The sequence below is a fragment of the Sinohyriopsis cumingii genome, unplaced genomic scaffold (genome assembly GCF_028554795.1).
Source record: "Sinohyriopsis cumingii isolate HCF-2022 unplaced genomic scaffold, ASM2855479v2 utg000360l, whole genome shotgun sequence".
NCBI lineage: Eukaryota > Metazoa > Mollusca > Bivalvia > Unionida > Unionidae > Sinohyriopsis > Sinohyriopsis cumingii.
Genome location: NW_028315892.1, coordinates 1,605,001 through 1,625,478, shown reverse-complemented (window position 1 = coordinate 1,625,478; position 20,478 = coordinate 1,605,001). Strand labels below are relative to the sequence as shown.

The following is a 20,478-nucleotide window of genomic DNA, read 5'->3' as shown; positions in this document are numbered from 1 at the left end:
TTTGAGGTACGTTGGACTACACATTCATTGAAGATACACACTGTGTCGGCTGCATGCAATATTTGAAATGTTTATTTTTATATGTCTCCAAATACAATTGAATTAAAATAAAAAAGGACACTCTAATGTAAATGGGTTGAACATAATTATTTATAGCTTAGCGAGGACGGTAAACTAAATCATTCTTGTTGTCTGACTAGCCCAGGAAAATATGACTGCCGTGTTAACAAAGAAAGATAATATCAGTAGAGACCCCCTGGCGAATTCTTTCATGTTAGAAATTACAAATTGACGAATCAACATTATATGTTTTGGCATTTTGTATATCTGTGACGCTTCTGATGGGGGGGGGGGGGCTGTTAGAGGAGTAGGCGCAAATTTTCATATAATTTATTAATAGTATGCACGTTACAGTTTTAGCAGTTGTTTGAATGGGTTTTCAATTGTCACAATTCGAATAATTTACCGCATCCTCTATATCCTAATTAAGTCACTCGTTTGATCGATCGAGCGACCGTTCCCTTTGAGGCATATGCAAAATATTTAGAGGAAGTCCCAGTTCGCCTCGGAAACGAGAGGTCGTGGGTTCGAACCCCGGCCGAGTCACACCAAAGACTTACAAAAATGACGATAACAGCTACCTCGCTAGGGGCTTAGCATTAAGAGGTTGGTGTTAGGACTGGTCGGCCTGGTTTCAAGATAATGTGAGTGGGTGGGGCATCGTGCTACATGTCTGCGGCATGATGCCCGAGTGCTAGACATCACTATAAACTGCCACACTGCAAACATCGTAGCTATATGACTGAAACATTGTTAAAGCTACGTTAAAAATCCTAATCACACACAAAGACACACACACACACACAAAACAGTTAGTGTGAAATCTAATATGTACTTCTGTTACACTTGCTAGTTAAAGTGCATGTAATCAAATATTCGAAACCCGTCAACCCACTGCGCAAATGATGTGTACATAAACGAAAATCACACCTGTATGTGTACCTTGAAACGTTTACCCAAATCTCAACAGGTAATACAGCTATCATTAACAAAAGGATCGTTCTGCCATGAGAAGACATACACTGTTATCGATTGCGTGGTACATTTGTAAAGCTGTGTCATATATGCTATTATGAACGTTTAGGATCAGAAGAAATTATCTTAGACTCGGCAAATTCTAATTTAACAAAACGGCATTACGAAATAAAATGCTTTATATTATGTCTGCTAATAAAAACTTTTTCCAACATCACATCTTTACCAGAATCAAGACTTAATATTTCATATTTTAATAGTGACACAACTCATTCCATATACAAGAAGGTATATGTAGAGATCAAGTAGGTTTGTTATTAATGTGTTGTACTGCATTGGGCGGCCAGATCAAGACAGCTCGTATTAAGGAAGAGGCAAATTTATCCCATTTTCCATCAATACTAGAGGTGTGGAGTTCAATTTACAACACTATTTCATAGTAGATCATACTTTATACAAAATAAAAAATGTAGTAGCTCAATCAAATTAAATATGTTTTATTTATCAACATAGAGCTTGAAGAGCAGTATATTTTATGTACAGAATTACATTGCCTCTTTGAGTGTATTTGTTACTTTTAGGGAGGCTAGACTAAATTTGATTAAGAAAAACTATTAAATACGTAATAATGCTTTGAAATTTCAATACTGTATTACAAACATAAACAAAGAGATAGTGAAACACTTAAAGCATATACATATTTGGAAAATTATGACCATATCAGAAATCAAATACAGATATCGATATCAAACGATAGTGACCCATTTATATATTAAGGTAGACATGTTAAACTAGTTTTCTTTTAAATTATTGATATTAAATTTGTACAGAAATTAGATTGAGCACTTGAACGGCGTAACTCAAACTTAATGGGCGTAAAATGTTTAGATAACCGTTTCTCTCTCTCTTTCTTTATTGTTCTCACTCTCTCTCTCTCACTCTATGTATTAATTTATTTTGCTGTCGTTGTTCATTTTTTATTTATTGTTGGCTGTACTTTATAGGGAACTTCATGAAAGACAACTGGCAACTTTTCAGTCATGAATCTGATTACATTGTTAAAGATCAAACATAAGAAGAAAAATGATACTTTTGGAAATAATAGACAAGTACATGGCTCTGTATTGTTCATATTTTAAACATCCTTTGAGCGAAGACGTAGTAGTAATGGCAATGGTGGTTGTTACATTGGTTGAAGTAGTAGCATATGATATACCAGTTGTACCTTATGTTTCTTTTGGTATTGTAGTGGTACTAGCATTTCACACATATCTAAATGTTTCTCAAGTTAACAATTAATGCAAAATTGTAGACAGAAAGGTATATATTGTCTACAACCTAATTATATTGTTTTTATCTCAACATTGTATTCATACAACCCAGAACAAAATTTTCTAATTTCTAAAAAAATGTATTCGAGCAAGATATAACCACATTTACATATCAGTATCAGTAAAGTTTCTGTTCACACATTTTGCTGAATATGTGTATCTTTCTTCCAAAAGGCCTAGTAAAAAATAAAACCAAACTGGTTCAATATTATTTTGTTATTATTTATTGATTTCCAAAGGGACCATTTTCTTTCGCTGCGTATTCATATCAACACGTTTAGTCCTTATGCCTCTTCTTGTAAAAGTTGGTGTTGCGAGGGTTATTTGAAAAAGTTCTGCATTTTTGGTTATTACGAGTTTGTGTCTGCTCGTGTATGTGTGTGTTACAACATGTCAATATATGTAATGATGATCAATAGAATAAATAAAATTATCTGCAGCTGTATATGCAACACGCCAGAAATGTGGCGTAATAAAGGTAAACGACTGTGACATAATTATTGGAACATATTCATGTACCTGTGTTACGTCACGTCTGCTCTGAGCAATGAGCATATTGTAAAATTCTGCTCTCTTATGGTACCCCTTGGGCTGATATCAAAGCCGACTTGAATGACGTTTACGAACGCAATTATCTGTCATATATTACACTTTTGACGCGGTTTCATTACATGACCCACTTTCTGTTTACAAAGTTGTCTGTGACTGGGGAGCGGGAATTGGCTGTTCGGAAAGGGAAATTGATCAAGATGCTTGATAAAAAGCGGAAAATATGTATATTATCACGGACATTAATTTGTCAGCTGTTGTATTTGCATTTGCATTTGTTTACAGCTGATCAAAAAGGCACTCGGATTGAAACTGACAAATAGCTCATCTCCATAACATGACAAGAGTGGCGCTTAACGATTGACTGATATCATTACAGGTGATTAAACATGGTTTTACCTCTCTGAAACTGCATAAAGTGAAAATAATAAAATTCGGAACGGATATTGTGAAAAATTCTCTCGACGCTATCAGACTCTCGCGAGATTTAATACGTATTATTCTTTGATGTAAAATGACCGGTCGTCCTGTCGCCTGTGTCTGACGCTCATAATACCACTTTATATTGTGTTGCCTATAACACTACCAAACTACCCTTCCTCGCACCGGTGCCCAAGGTATCGATCTACACAGTGGCAACGCACTGGCGGATAAATCAGCCGTTTTGATAGACTTCATTAAGGTCAAAACACTCGATCTTTTCCGTATTCTCGATACGGATCTGATAGAGCTACGAGTGATTTCTTTGCGTAATGAACATAGCTTGCGCAATTATGTTTTGTTTGTTTCCTTCTTTCTTTACAGAGTGGTGCACAATTTCAATAACAAAAATAGTTAATAATGGCGGCATCTCATACGTTTATATTTCGTCATCTGACGTATCATCTGACGTATATGTCAGACAATGCAAACGTCGCCAGAGCATTTATATTTTGTAAACGTTCGTGGGCATTAATTGAGTGAAAGTGGTACATCTGATTTTAATAAATAATCATATTAACCTAGCAAATATTTCTATTCAATATATTTATGTATTTTATAATGGAATATGTCAAGAAAGTCGACACAGTTTTGTCTGTGTAGCTTGTTGTTTCATTTATGTATTGTCAAAACCCAAATCCTTATGTGATCATATTCATACATGTGTATAGCGTACGAAATACTTAGCCAAATAATCAGATGTTATACGTTGAAAGGAATTCACCAGAATAAACCAAGCAGCAGGGAGGGCAAACAGACCTAGGGTTTCCGACAAAAAATAAATCTTCCACAGAAAACTCTATCGTAGAAGGGCTATATTTACCGAATATAGGCTTCCTGGGGAAGCTTACTCGTTATTGAACCCAGTTCCATTAATGAAACCTTAGTTTGAAGATTTAGCTGAAAAAAAAGTACTCTAAGTGATTTTTATTTTTTTTTATTCTATATATACGACCGACTTTAGGTAGGTGCCCTCCCTGCTGCTATCGTCTAATTGAGTAGGGCTATAATTAGAAGATTACGCAGAAGATTATAATCAGAAAATTATAGAATTAAAATTAATACTGATTTAATAAATCATGAATGTTGGAGAATCACTAAGAGCAAGAATAGCACGAGAAAGACATGAAGCTATAAGAAAGTATTTACCAGTACGAGAATCAGTTAAAAGAAAAATACGCGCAATTGAGGATGCAAAGGAAAGATTTACTGAGTCAACTCGGTTATTATTTAAGCCAGTAACTGAAACCACTGAAAGAGTTTTATTAGGTGACGTAGAAGATCCTGAAGTGAGAAAACGCGGTATTCTTCCTGTGCTGAAAAGAATTGAAGAGCAAACTAGACCTTTACCTGTTGCTGTTCCACCTGGACCTCCACCTCCACCTGGACCTCCACGTGCACCTGGAAGACCCAGATTTAGACCAGCAAAAACTAAACCTAAATTCAGACCTAAAACTAAGACCAAAACGATAGCTGAAGATGAAGCTATTGAAGAAGAACCAGATGAAGATATTGAAGAAGAACCCGAAGAAGCTATAGCTGGTGCTTTAGCTATATAAGAAAAAAACAGCAAAAAATCCAGAGTTATTCTTTCTCCACGGGAATATTTTACTGAATTCGGTTTAAATTTTCTGGATAAACAAATTGATATTAACAACGAAAAAGGATTACACGAATTTGGTCTTTTTGCTGGTTCTAATTATCAAAATAAAGATAATTTTATAAAAGACGAATATGTTCAAAAAGTTAATGCTGATCAGTGGGAAGATCTATTATATAAATCAAAACGAAGGATTAATCGTTTAGATCGTACAAGAGATTATTCTTATCATAGCTATACAAATTCCGCAAGGAAAGGATTCGAATATTTAAGAGAACAAAGAGAAGGAGAAAAACGATTAAAAGAAAAAGAAAAAACGATGAAAAAAGAAGAAAAAGAAAGAAAAAAAGAAGAAAGAGAGATAAAAACAGCAGAAAGAAGATCAAAAATAGAAGAATCAAAAAACAAATCTAAAAAAGGTTATATAACAGCACCACACGTACCAGTCGAGCAGGTAGAAATAGAAGAGCAAGATGAACCATCTCCTTATTTTGCAACACGTACTGCTGCAGAAGAAGAAGAACCTGAGGATTTTTATGCAAGAGGAGATGAAATGAGAAGGGCAGAATTAGATGATCCTACGGATAAGCGTAGAGAAAGAAAACCTGATGAAGAAGTTCAACAAGCACGAATAGAAACTGATAGCATATTTAACTCAAATGCTATTCGTGACATTCGAAGTAGTGAGGAAAAAGCGTATGAAATTGCAGCTTATGGACAACAAAATATAAATTTTTACACGAAGGGACCTGTTGGAATGATGCCAGATATCTTGTGGCGTATGGAGGTATATTCTATACTTATAAATAAAGAACGTATTCATGTTGATTATTATATTCCAGATTATCAACATTTTAACCGCGAGGTAGATAAATATATACAAGAAGGTCGAATAAGAAGATCACTACCAAAATCGCCACCTAAAACAGGTAGTGGTTATTCTATTTGTCCTGACAGTGTTGTAATGACGTATCTCGATTAGAGGTTTTAATTGGAAGGAAACGAGCTGGAAACAACTCGCACGAGATAATCAACGAGGCAACTGATATCTGTAGAAGATTATTCCAGGGTGGTATCATCGACGTTACTATTTATCGTGATTTTATTGATGAGCTGGTTGACTACCACAGCGATTAAACAATTAGATAATAATAAAATGTTTATTCACAAGAGTCATCAGAGACCAGTACATGTTCATTTAGTTAACTCGCATTTACCCGTGTACAAATGTAACTTCGGGTCAGGTATTGGGAAATTTTTCACACGAATAGCCCCTAAAGTTGGTCCTATAGCTAAGCAGTTGTCGATGAAAGCCATAGGAGTTATTCGCGATAAAGCTGTTAATGTCGTTGGTTCTGCTGCCAGTAAAGCATTTGATGCCGTCAAAGAAAGAATATTAAGATTAGTGCGACACAAAAAAACCTGCTGTAAAATTACAGAGTACTGCTGAGATGCCCGGTGACGTCAGTAAAATAATAAATAACGCAGCTAATGAAAAACTAGCATCACTGGCGTTAGAGCAAGAAGCAGCTAATATTTTGACACAGCCATCACTGGCTCCAGAACAGCCATCACTGGCGTTAACACAACCATCACTGGCGTCAGCACAACCATCACTGGCGTTAACACAACCGCGAAGCAAGACAATTAATACTAGCACATACGGGGGTAGTCTTCGTTTTAGAAGATAAATAATTTATAATAAAATGTTTTCGCGAACATCTAATGACGCCTTTAAGTTGGATGAGCCAGTAAGAAAGGATCTCTCAGTACAAGATTATCAATATTACTCATATGATGCAAGAGAACCAAATGCTAGAATTGAATTACAAGTACACGATACAACCAGGTATTTTTTACCATGTGAGGCTTTTATTGAGGTTGTTGGTGAAATTGAGAGAGTTATTCCTGATCCTGGTCCTCCTATTCTCAGAACATTTGCAGATGATTTTAAAATAGGATTCGTCAATAACGTATTATGGCATTATTCAAGAGCGCCGTTTACATGGTTGATGAAAAAGAAATTGAGTCAATTAATGATAACGTTGATGTTGCCACAACAATTATTGGCCTAGCAAGATACTCAGATGATTTTATCAGATCAGCCGGTCCCAGCATGATGTTGGCAAAAGATAATTATGATGAGGCTGATCATGAGCAATTTATTATAAGACAGCCAGTAGATCGTGCTGCTCCTCCTGTTCTTTTTCCTAACCTCGAAAATATGATCATAAATTATAATACCAATTATAATCTTGGATTTGCTACACGTAAAATTATGTTATCAGATGATGAGAGAAGATTTTCATATGTAATTCCATTATCGCATATTTTTGGATTTTGCAGAGATTTTAGAAAAGTTTTTTTTGGAGCTAAACACACTATTGTCTTTTATCGAAAACCTGAAAGTAACGATGCTCTCTGGAGACAACAGGCGATGGTGATGATGGTAAAGTAATATTAAGAAAACTAACACTGTGGATGCCATCAATGACTCCATCACTACTTGAAGAAGATAAATTAATTTATTTTATGGACCAGGGTGGTAAATCAGCAGTATCTTGGTTAACAACTGTTACTGATGTTTCTTCTACTAATGTCAGAGGTAATTTTACTTGGCATATAGCATCACAGCAGGGTGTTTCTGCACCCAGGCATATCTTTATTGCTCTTCAAAATACTGCTCGGTTAGGTGATCAAACTAGAAGTCATATGATATTTGATGATATTGGAGTCAGCGAGGTATCACTGAGAATAAATGGACATCAAGAACCAACTGAGGATATTCATTTGGATTTTAAAAATAACTCAGTAGCACGCTGCTATCACAGGTTATGGAGTTATTTAGGACGAGATCAAAATATTGATACCGGATTGCAGATATCTCAGTTGGATTTTAAAAATTTCTATCCTATCTATTACTTTTCGCTGGAACATCTTGATCTGATGAAACAGTCTGTTGTTGATATACATTTTAAGGCCAGAATAGGTAATCCATTAAATATTAATTACAGAGCTATCGCTGTTATACTTAGCGATAGGACTATGCTTGTCGAGGGCATTAGTGGTCGCATGAGAATAGTTGATGTTCCTGTGGAAAAAATGTAATTTAAATCAATCAGTTTATTTATAAAAAATGTCATACGAACACGTTAGTGTTACTCTGACTCCGGGTCAGATGAAGAAATTACAATCGAATACAACAAAAACCTGTGGGACAACATTAACGCTGAAACATAATCAGATTCAAGGTGGACCAAATAAACTATCTCTAACTAAAACGCAGCTAGCACACTTCAATAAAGCTAAATCAGGTAGCACAGGAATTCAAGTTAATTTATCTGCTGGTGCCATTAAGGATATGGATAAATCAGTCGGAATTTCCCCGCTATTAGCTGCGATTCCAGCACTAATTTCCGCGGCGGCACCAGCCGTAGCGAAAGCTGCTGCATTAGGTGCTGTTGGAGTTGGAGCAAAAATGGCCGCCAAAAAAGTACTAGGTGGAAAATACGGCCAAAAAGAGGTCGAAGACTTTATCTGAGAAGATACCGGTACGGAGGAGGCCTCCGATTAGCAAGACCTCCATGGTAACACCGATGTCAAATTTAGATCTAATTAACGCCGCTAACAAACAAAAAATAAAATTGTTCAGGGGTGTATTTATGCGAGATCAATTACCAGCTCGCCCAAATAAATATGAAACAGGAATTATAAATCTCGATAAAAGCATCGGGCCGGGTACTCACTGGGTTGCTTACGCGATAAGTCCACACGAGGTTATTTACGTGGACTCATATGGATTAGCTCCGCCTCGTGAGTTTCTTAATTATGTGTCTCAGTTAAATATACCGACGTGATATTCTACGTTACCAACACAAACACTAACATATCCTTCGATCTGCGGCAATGAAGCAATTACTATACTCGATGCGATATCTAAATTTAACAAACCATACCATAAAACAGTCCACGAGTACACATCAGGTAAATTAGATCCATCAGATTATAAATAATGGTTGATATTTATGGTAGATCTCTGATATCGCGCATGAAAAAAAGATTTGTTGATGTTGATTTTGTCGATAACAGGAGCAGATCCTGACGAGGTTGTTATTTTTCAGGATCATTACAGAAAACTAAAGAATAGCAGCGTTAAGATAGGCGACATAATCAAGCGAGACGAATATAGTGCTCACCTACGTGAATACAGTACTCACCTACGTGATTTTAATACCATCAGTGATAATACTAAAACAAATGATGATGCTATCAAAAAGATGCTATCAAAAAGATTAATGATGATTTTGGAATTATAAATAATTTAATGCGTCGAAAAATCGATATATCATTATACGATGAAGAAATTCGAGATATTAATACAAAAATTAATAATCGTGTAAAAATTACTGGCGATACAGCGTCAGGAGAACTTAACATAGGTAAAAATAGAATATCTTCACTGGGAGATCCAGTAGAAGGTGAGGATGCTACAACAAAAAAAAAAATACGTCGACGACGTGAATTTAAAATTAAGTATTTTACGCGCAGAATATGATTCTCATATAATAACCTTCGCAACATTTAGAAAAAATACTTTAGATCCAAACAAAGCAGCTAAAGAATTTTTGGGAAAACCACCTGTAGTTAGCATAAAACTCACAGAAATTAAAAAATTACTTCATGTTGTAGTTCGTGTGGTATCATCATCTACATCTGCAACGTGGACAAGAACAGATAATACAATAAAATATACTCCAGCTGCTGATGGTATATATAGATTAACAGTACTTAGTCTGGTGAAATTTAAAATAATTATAGCTGTACTATCAATTGAATCGCCTCACCCGGTAACAGTTGTATTACAAAAAGATACTGAAGCAGTATTTGGATTACAATCTGATGATGGTAATTTATCTAGAGCATCTTACTCGTATGTGTCAACTAATAAATAATGAGCGCGTCCAGATACCGATATAATCAGGCTCGTGAATGGCAGGAATCTCTAAAAAACATAACTGATATTTATCAAATAAAAATTAAAAAATACCAGCGCAGATTAGTCGTAATTGATGTTACCGTTTATTCTATATCTGCCGTTGTTGTTGGTACCGGAATAATACTGTCTGCGTTAACGATGATAGCGCCGGTAGCGATAACTGTTGTTGTTTCTGTGACTACTGCGCTGTATGGTGTATTCGGTATAATAACAACAAAAAAAATATCCTCGTGTACCGGCGCAAAGTTAACCAAATACAAAGATAAATTAAACACAGCGACGGCAGCGTATTCAAAATTATCCTCGATGTTATCGGAGAATCTCAATGACGGTATTGTATCTGACGCTGAGTTCTCACTGATGACTAAGATATATAATCAAACGATTAAAGATGTCAATATAAATAATGACAGAGTTACTGCGCAGATAGCGACAAACACAATACCGCAAAAAACAACGATGATCTCGGCGAGCTCGACTAAACCCGAGTTCAGCGCAGTTAAGAGTTTATTACAGTTGGCCAAATATCAGAGCTAAATCATTTGGGAACCGGCGGTCAAATAATTCTCTTGTTTTTGCTAATAAAAATAAACCCGATGGAACACCTGATTGGAACGTAGTTGGATTACCAACAGGCAGTTATGAAATCGATCAGATCAGTGACGAGCTGACATGGAGAATAAAAAATATAACCGGAGAGGATCCCGGAATAAAAATATCCGTGCATGAGCCAACACTAACCTTGATTATCGAAGTGAGCTCAAATTACAACGTAGATCAACGTAGATATTTATTCAAGTTCAATAAGAACCATACTAGGTTGGCCTGAGGTTGCGCCGCCAGCACCACCAGCACCAACATAACCTAAGAGAGAAGATTTTATCACAGATAAACGAGCTTTAACATCAACTATTTTTGATAATATAATGAATAAAAAAGATACATATCCTGACAAATATTTTACGTACCACACACATCATCCTGTACTTGTTGGTAGAGCAATAGAATGGACATTTTTAAGATCAACACCAAACGCGGATTTTTCTATTACCATTTATTCTGGTGATGTTACTAGAAAGACTAATCACGATAGTGATATTACTAGATTATTTAATGAACACAATGAAGAATATCGTTATGAATTAGATAATTTGAAACGACATTTTAATGACTGTATTTCTGATGTATCAATCTCATATAATGAAATTATTAAAAACATTGAAATAATGAATAATTTAACGTCTATCTTAGAAGAATTTCACCGATTATTAATTCAGATAATAATTAATGATAAAACAGATAATAAAGAAAAAATTATGAGAGCATATCGGATAACTGAGGCTGAGTTGCCAAATTATAAATTGCCCGGTTATAACGCAGATGAGTTTAAAAAATCTCTCACTGATACCATTGATGAAATGTTTCCCCAACTACACGCCGCATGGAGAAAAAGACTACCACCACCATCTATTCTTAAGCGCGATAACGCGCCAGATAGTACCGGACGGCATATTTCACCCGATGTGGCAAATATAACTAACGTTGTCGCAGTTAATCTCAATTGTGATATCGTCGAAAACAGCTATAGCGCAGACGCGTCTGTATCGAATCAGGCAAAACAGGGGTTTGTTTTGTATTCGTTTTCACCAAGAGAACCACCAGGATACTTAATTATACAGGAGCCAATTAATCCAATTTATCTTCGGTTTCACAATAAATTATTATCACAAGCAAATTTCTCACTAACTGATCAGTCTGGGAATTTGTTAGATATGCGTGGTGAGACTCTAAACATAAATCTTCTGATAAAATCTGATAAAATCTTAATCTTGTCATTATAGCAACAAAACAAAAATAAAACAAAATAAAGTTAATTTTTGTATACTTTTTTTTTCAGCTAGGTAATTTCACTAACATTCCATTAGTTTTCTTAATTGTCTCGCACGAGTATCAATCATTGTTTTAGACTCATACTCGTCAGATAACGCTGATCGAATTCTTTCAACAGCACGAGCTAATGGAGTAAAATTGGATATCTGCGTGTCGTCGATGTTAATGAGTGATTTATACATCGCAGACTGCATCTTTTTGATAAATCTGTATTCGGACAATAAAGTATATATACCTTCTTGTTTGTTTTGCATTAGTGTTTCGAAATCCATGGTGATTTTATCAGCATCTAGCTCATCTGATAATGGAATTTCTTTAATTTTCAACACCTCAATGGATTTATTTATATCATCAATATTTTCTTGGTTCATATTTATATTAACTTAATTCTAAATAATTTTATTTATCTAATATGAGAGGAAAGTAATTGAATTTGACCGAACAACCAAATCGATATGAAAAAGTCGATTTATATATTCCATCTGCAACAAATCGCACTGAAGCCGAATTGACAACACAATATTTACTGGCAGAGTTCATCGACTGAAAATATAACTCTTCACCAGTCTCCATATTAATTGATTTGACTGCTTTAGAAACTTTACCTCCACCACCAGTATTTCCCTTTGCAGAGTTTTCACTGGATGTTATCTCCTGAAGATTAGGTAAATTATTATTGAGTGGGTTTCCATCAATATGGTCAACTACTAAACCGTTTATGATCGGTCCATGGAAACATTCGTATATAAACCTATGGTTAAAATAATCTTTTCTTGGATGACTTCCGGTTCTAAAATGAAGATAACCAAATTTATCAACGTGATCAACCGATTTTTTCGTCTTGACATTTCTAACTGTTCCATCACATGACGCCTCATAGTTATCGTAAATTGGATATCGTACTCATTATACAATATCCATTTGTCTAAATCAAAGTTTGTCCGAAAATCTATCTAAACAATCTTCTTCGCACTTGATAGCGAGATCACTATCTGAAGATTTTTTATTATAATATCTTTTCAACTCTCTGTACTTTTTCGCGCCACAATCTAAACATATACGAGTCTTCCCTCGTATTCCGACGTTGCATCTGATGCATCTTGTTGGACCAACTCCACCTCGCTTTATATAAGCTAAATGTATTCCGCAGTATTCTTTTCTACACGATCTATTACAGCAATTTAATGAACCGATCATCAACCATTTGCAGTTATTCATTTTATTTATTAAACATTTGTCTAAAATTGTCACGGAACGGTGTAAATGTTGTTAATTAAATACATGTACTCGGGTTTCGTTTCTTTTCTCTGTACAACGATACCCGAGGGTGATTATAATATGGTCTATGTATTTCGAAATCGTGAGTACGATTTGTCCTGTGCCACACGTGCAAAGTGCTTTTGATAAAGAATAACGAAAATTCTAAAGGTATAAATACGTTATTACATGTAAAGGACCTTTACAATACTAATGGTTTTGTCAGCAAGCGGCCTGCTAAAAGGATTCGCTCAACTCCAGCTGTAGGGGTAGGTAATTTTGGGGTTTTAAGTGATAACTAGTGTATTACCATATTTGCCTTTGCATGTTTGTTATAGTTTTCTTTACATACCATAATGCGTGCATTTTTTATTCTTGTTGCGACGTAGTGCAGGACTTATATTGGTAATGTAAAGCTACATTTTTTAAAAGAATTGTTTACTATTGTCTTATCAAGCAGGGTTAGGTTTACTATTGAACCTCTGTTTTGTAATTGCCATTATAATATAATCTTAACTTACCGTGTATAACGTCCTTACGTTATGTCTGTATCAAGTGTAGTACACTGTATCGGGTATATTTTCAGCTGAGTTTTTGATGGTAGGAATATCCGGGGTGTCCGGTGTTGTCAGAGGGTAGAAACGTCTGTGTGTCCGGAGCGTTTAAGGTGCCGGAGCGTCTAATGTCTAGCGTCCGGAATGTCAAGAGTGACTAAGGTGACCCAGCTGTAGAGCCGTCAAAGGACCAGGGGGTCCGGAGGGTCTAATATTTCAAGTGTCCGGAGGGTCTAATGTTTCAAGTGATCATAGTATTCCGAGGATCCGGAGTCTATATTGGTTGTGAAATTGATTCGGAGGAGCTGTGGAGCGGATATGGTGCACGGGTGACGGAGTGCATCTCCACACATGTATTTTTAGCTGTATGCTAATTTTGGGTTAGTAAGACCCAGTGTATTATTCAGGACTGGAAGGATAGATTGTATATCCGTTCTTGTTTAGTGACATAATTTCGCTACCTGAGCGAATACATTTTTTTTACTATGTGTAAACGCTTACATTGTTTACTATTTGAGTGAACTATATTCATCTTTCCATTATTGAATCATTTGTGAAATCATTTATCCTGTATTTTAGGGTTACTGAACTAAATTTATTTGTATATTTTTTCCATCTTTGAAACTGTGCGTTTTTTATGTTAAATAGATCCAATATTTGGATTATAAATATGCACACATCTTCATAATCCACTACTCATATAAATCGCCATATTAAACCATATATCTGTGTCGTCAAAACGTGTTCTGTTGTTAATCCGAGATATCCCACCCGGTTATCTTGTTAGATGATATTGAATATGTTGTTCCAGAGGTAGATCTCGCTAAGAAGGAATTCTACGATGATGGAGCAGCTCATGTGTGGTCCACGTGGAGAACAAATGATATTGATAATACCATGAATGATACACGAGCAAAAAAGATAATTGACTTACTCGGTGATGACAAATACATACTCAGAATAAAATTCATTGTATATAACGAAAATGACTTGTGGATCACTCGAGATAAACGTGATCCTGTAATTAGTGGAAAAAAATCTGCAACATTAAGTAAAAGATCTAAACCCGGATTACTTACAGGAATAGACAAACCATAATACGTACGAGCTTATCCTGTTACAGCTGTTGTTTATGGCATATATAAATTAAATAAACCCACTGTTGAGAATCTTACTAAGATGAAAATGTCAGCGAAGATAAACCGCGTCGCTGAGCAAGTATTCGAACACTTCACAAACGCAAAACGCGGAAACGATTTAACAGATTTACGACGAGAAAAAATAAATACCTGGGCTGAGTCAGTTGTTGATGGAGCATCAGTAAGTGACGTCGCCGCGTTATCAGTAAAATTAAAATTTCCTATAACAGTAAAAAGTATATCAGGAGAGATTTTATACTCATCTGCGTATAAATCCAGAGGAGCTCCTATCGAAATAATTGATCACAATTCTCATGCATGGAGTAGCGCAGTAAACATTTTCCCTCGAGAGCGTATTGTTAAATTTTACAGCGGATATATTTTTGATTTTATTCATGAAATAAGTAAATCTGACCCGTTATCCGTATGGTTGTTTTCCAGTGATCAGAAATACTATCAGTTCGTGAGACCTAATGGCGATTTATATCGAAGTGAATCTTTACACAATTCTATGATAAAAATAGCAGAAAAATATTCTGCGAATAAAGATTCATTAGTTAATTGTTTTACGATTCCATCTGTTGTTGCTCACGCAGCAAGAGAGAAAAATTCATGGAAGCCAACTCGACGTGAATTTCTTAAAGATATACAACAGAGTTGTATCGAGTACGGTCACGATGGATTGTGGAATACTGAATATAATCCTATCAAGATGATTTCATTTGATATGATAGCATGTTATCCTGGTAGTTTTCTCGGATTAGGCGAGTGCAGTAAATATCTTACTCAATTTGGCCATCCTTGCGATGAGATGACCAGAGTATCTATTAATGGTCCTCTGCCAGATTTTCCCCTGACAGGATTCGCTCGTATTGTATTGTTTAAATTTAATGATGGTTTACATAAGATCTGCTACGTTTGGTTTGGTAAACATTTTTCAGAGCAACAGTGGGTTGCAATAGTGTTATTGAGATATATGTTGGTCTTTGCGATGTTAATGTCGTTGACGGTCAGCGAGGCTATTATATCGTATAAGAAACAAACTGATGTTTGGCTACCAACTGAACATGATGACGCGAAAGATTTAGGTAGAAAAATAATCGGAAAGTTTACTCAGGGTGGTTCGTGTGATCATCAGCGACACCACTGCAGATTAATCATGGATGAAGCTGAATTAGATTTTATAATCGCTGATACCGCTGAGCGAGGTATATTCTGTGACCGAGAGAGTATTTATTTATCAGATGGAAAAAAAACTTGGTACTGTGGTTCGTTATCTCGAGGGAGAGTCACCGCAGTATACTCATTTAAGATCATGGATGTTAGCGTATGCGAGTATAAATCTGCTATCAATGATAAACAGATTCCCCAATGACGCTGTTAGAGTAGCTACTGATTCATTCTATGTTGATGAAAAACACCTGCCAGAGTTGGAAAAATTAACAGGTGATGGATCATGGGGTACATGGCGAGTAAAAGACGAACATATTCTATGGTACTGCGAAAACGCCGATGTACCTGTTGCGGATAATTATTACTCTGATAGTGTATCAGAAATTTCGACAGCACCATCTGTGTAAGATCCCGCATAGAGATATAAAACAGTCTACGTGAATGGACCGGGTGGATCGGGTAAAACGACCAGAATTATAGAATTATTTAAGAACTCTGATGTAATCGTGCTGACGCCGACACATAGACTAGCACGAGAGATGAGACAACGCGGTGTCAACTCATGCACGAATCACAGTTTTTTCAAGTATAATGGTGGTACATGGAATCCATCTCGAATGGGAGAAAAATATGTGAATAGAGTAATTATATGGGATGAGATCTGCACTGTATTTGTTAAAACGTTAAAGATGTTTCTAGATTGGTTGCTAACAAAAAATACTGCTATAATCATGTGCGGAGATCACGGTCAGCCTAATCCTATTGATGGATAATCACCTCATGAGTGGGTAAAGAATTTTGTTGACTACTATGAGGAGGTCAACACCGACTACAGAACTCTTGATGGTCGGTTGAGTGAATTTAAGAGATTAATTCGATTACAGTCGAATAGAACTCAGTGTAGTGTGATGCGAGAAATAATTCCAAAAACATCCATGGAAGATTTCTTATCAACGTGGACTCCAAATGATTTGATTGTAGCTAGCAGAAAAATAATACGTGACGTGCTTCAGCAGAGACTATTTAAATTACATCAAGAAATGTTTCCGTTGATACCTGTGCCGCTATGTTACAGACCAGCTGATATCAGATTGCAGAATATTGATGTTGATATACCAGGACAAGAGAAACAGATTCTTGTATTGAATGATATTGTCACTGTTGATATCGATTTTGTTAGTGATATGCTGAGTGCAGAAAAATCTCCGTGGACGTTAGGATATGCTATGACGATCCATTCTTCGCAGGGACTAACTGTAACCGATACTCGTGTCTGGATTGTAGATGACCACATAGAATGGTCTAATCTAATATATTTAGCGGTATCCAGAGTCAGAAAAATAAATCAACTAGGACGAATTGTTTTAGATAGAATAAATATTAACGATGAAATTAGCGAGTATGTGATTTAAAAGAAATTGATCAACTATAAACAAACTGATAAAAAAAATAATCATGAATTTGATTTAGATGTCGAATTTATTTTATCGCTGAAAGAGAAACAAAAAAATCACTGTGCCGGTTGTAACTGCATAATGACGTGGGATTATCAAAAACATGATTCCAGACAATTTACCGTAGACAGAATAAATAATAATTTAGGTCACAATCGCGATAATGTTACTTTGACGTGTTTAGAGTGTAATCGACGCGGAGTTGATTATCTAAGTGACTGAGGTAGTAATTGAGTATCAGTTGGTATTACTTGTAATTCTTCGCGAGTAAAACCTCGCTGTGGTGCTAATGAATCGAGTATATAAATTGCTGGTCTACCTGATGATCTCGTCACTGATACTATCTTATGTGTTGTCGTGCTCCAGATTGGATATGTTGTCTTTTTCTACCACCCTCAGCCTCACCTGGTTTGTATAGATATCTAACGATGACATCACCGAGAACAAGTCGAGCTGAAAAATTGCGTCCCTTTATCGGTATAAAATCTTTCTGTATGGCGATCGTTGGTTTCATTGATATAGCTCTTGTTGTCTCCTTAATTATCCCAGAAATAACACCGGGCAGCCTGACAACCCAATCATTAGATCGTTTATTCTGAATAAACTCCATAGCATACTGATAACCAAAAAGTCTCTCAGCTAGTGTTTTATTGAATCTTTCAACAATTGCCTGATCATTATGAATATTAACCTTACCGCGTCTTATTTTTGTATTTTTTTTTGTTTCATCAATGAAGTAACCGCACCAAGAAATTCCCGTCCGGGATCAACTTGAAGTAAAATCGGATAGGTTAATGATCCTCGTTGATATATCTTTTCAAATGCATCAGCTACCTCAGCAGCTGTTTTCTTAGTTAATAGCTCGGCTTCTTTGTATCTGCTAGCATTATCTACTACGGTTAATACGTATTTATAGATTTTACCGTAAACAGTATCGTGTGATAAAAAACATTATATCAGCCTGATGAACCTCATTTGGTACGCTAACATCAAAATGCGCGTATTCAATTCGCTTAGGTGGTGATAGATAAATTTGCCATATAGCCTGTCTAGATAGCCAAGCAACAGCCGTGGATGGTTTTACTCGAGCAGCCTTTGCGAGTTTCTTGATAGCTGGTTTGCCACGCCAAAATCCAGCAGGAGACTAATAAATCGCTTCCATATTAATTACCAGCACCAAAAACTAATTTACCTTTCATTGCGTTTTAATTAACCACGAGTCTAATCTCTCCCTGATAGATTTATTTTTTATAGAATTTATTGCGTGAATTAAATTTACATCAGCAAGATATCGCTGTTGAATATCTTTATTTCGATATGCTATATCATGAACTAGACAGACCTGATCAATCGCATTAATTGGCTCCTCACCTGAATTAGGTTGATCTTGATTATTTAATCTGATATCGAGTCTGGTACCTGGTCCGCAGTAGCTGTATCCTGGTAGGTGTTTTTCTCCAGAGTATTTAGCCCAGGGGAATCCTGGTAGCGATGATAACTTCGAGGTGATGTCACCTCTGTGGAATCTTTTTTTTTAGTTGATGAGGTAAATTTTTGTATTGCATTTTTCACATCTACCGGTGACGGCTGATCTCTTGTTGCGAGTAACAACCGTAGTTAACTCTATCGTTGGTGTGTGTGTTTTACATCTAACACAATATAAATCCATATTATAATTATACCATGAATGTAATTGATTTTTCAGCTACAAAAAAGTCTGTTCCTGTCAAACGTCATGCAGCGTTACCTAATTCGACCAGAATGATAATAATTGGACCATCATGGAGTGGAAAAACTCAGCTGTTGTTGAATTTGATAATGAGATGGCTGAAGTGGAATAGGTTATATTTAGTTGCACCATCTGTTGATGATCAACAATGTTATCGGATACTAAGAGAGTTCAATGGACAACGCAGCGCTGCTAAATGACGGTAACGGTATTATTGATTTTATAACATATATCGAAGAAGCTCCCTCAGTTTATGATCTAGATGGCTCAGTTAATAATTTAGTTGTATATGACGATGTAATGTTAGATAAACAAAATAATCCTGCTAGAACATTTCCCCGTGGTCGACACAAAAACACTGTTGTTATTTATGTAACTCAGAGGTATACTCAGATACCTAAAGTGATCAGAGATAACTGTAATGTTTTAGTTGTTTTTAATGGTGTTGATGCTCGTACATTAAGAAATATTCATCAAACTTGGTACGGTGGCGACATGGATATAAATAAATTCAGAAACTTTTTCTCACGAGCTCAAGCTACTCCATATGGATTTGTAACAGTAAAAGTAGTAAAGGGGGATACATTAGCGACAATGGGAATTAGCATTACAGACCCCCCTGGGACAGATTAGCGACAAGGGAAATTTAACATGGAGAAAAATCGTGGGTCAGATTAGCGTCAAGGGAAATTAACATGGAGAAAAATCGTGGGACTGTTGAGCGTCAAGGGGAATTGAACATGGGAATAGAGTGTGGGTCTATCTAGGGACTAGGGGAATTTAACATATGGAAATTGAACATGGTGGGTCTGTATAGCGTCAAGGGGAATTGAACATGGTGGGATTGTCTAGGGACAATGATGGTAGAGGGTCAAACACAACAGAGACAGAAACATACATACACTAGTACAAGCGTGAGATTTATATATAAAGCATTACCAAGACCTGAAATCTTGCTGGGGTGTTCAAAAATTTGCATAATTGTAATGATGCTATAAATAGCTATAATCAAGGAAATGCTCAACGACAAAATGGATGTGACTAAAAGTAACGCTAAAATGACGAAATTGTCCCAGAATTTAAAGGAAAATAAACATATCCCCGAAAATTAAGTTACAATGGTTTAGACTAAAATGGATAAAATTAGTAACTACTTACAATATCAACTTCTGTGACGATCGTGAATAAATACCTATGTATCTATAATCAGCTGAAATTCCTATGAAATCCCACTATATATTTATAGCTCCAACTTGTGGGTTTTTCCTTTGGAAAATCCCACTATCTTTTT

At 35.9% G+C, this 20,478-nt stretch overlaps 1 protein-coding gene across 8 annotated transcripts in view; it reads right to left on the bottom strand.

Annotated features, from left to right (window-relative positions):
* LOC149774246 (uncharacterized) overlaps nucleotides 1-20,478 on the bottom strand; it is an 88,786-nt gene that overhangs the window by 50,264 nt on the left and 18,044 nt on the right. For 2 of the 8 annotated variants that reach the window (XM_089945541.1, XM_089945543.1), the window contains exon 2: nucleotides 10,733-10,855. The exons of the other annotated variants lie outside the window; for them this stretch is intronic. The gene's annotated coding sequence lies outside the window, so the exon portion shown is untranslated. The remainder of the gene's footprint in view (nucleotides 1-10,732; nucleotides 10,856-20,478) is intronic. 8 annotated transcript variants of the gene reach the window in all.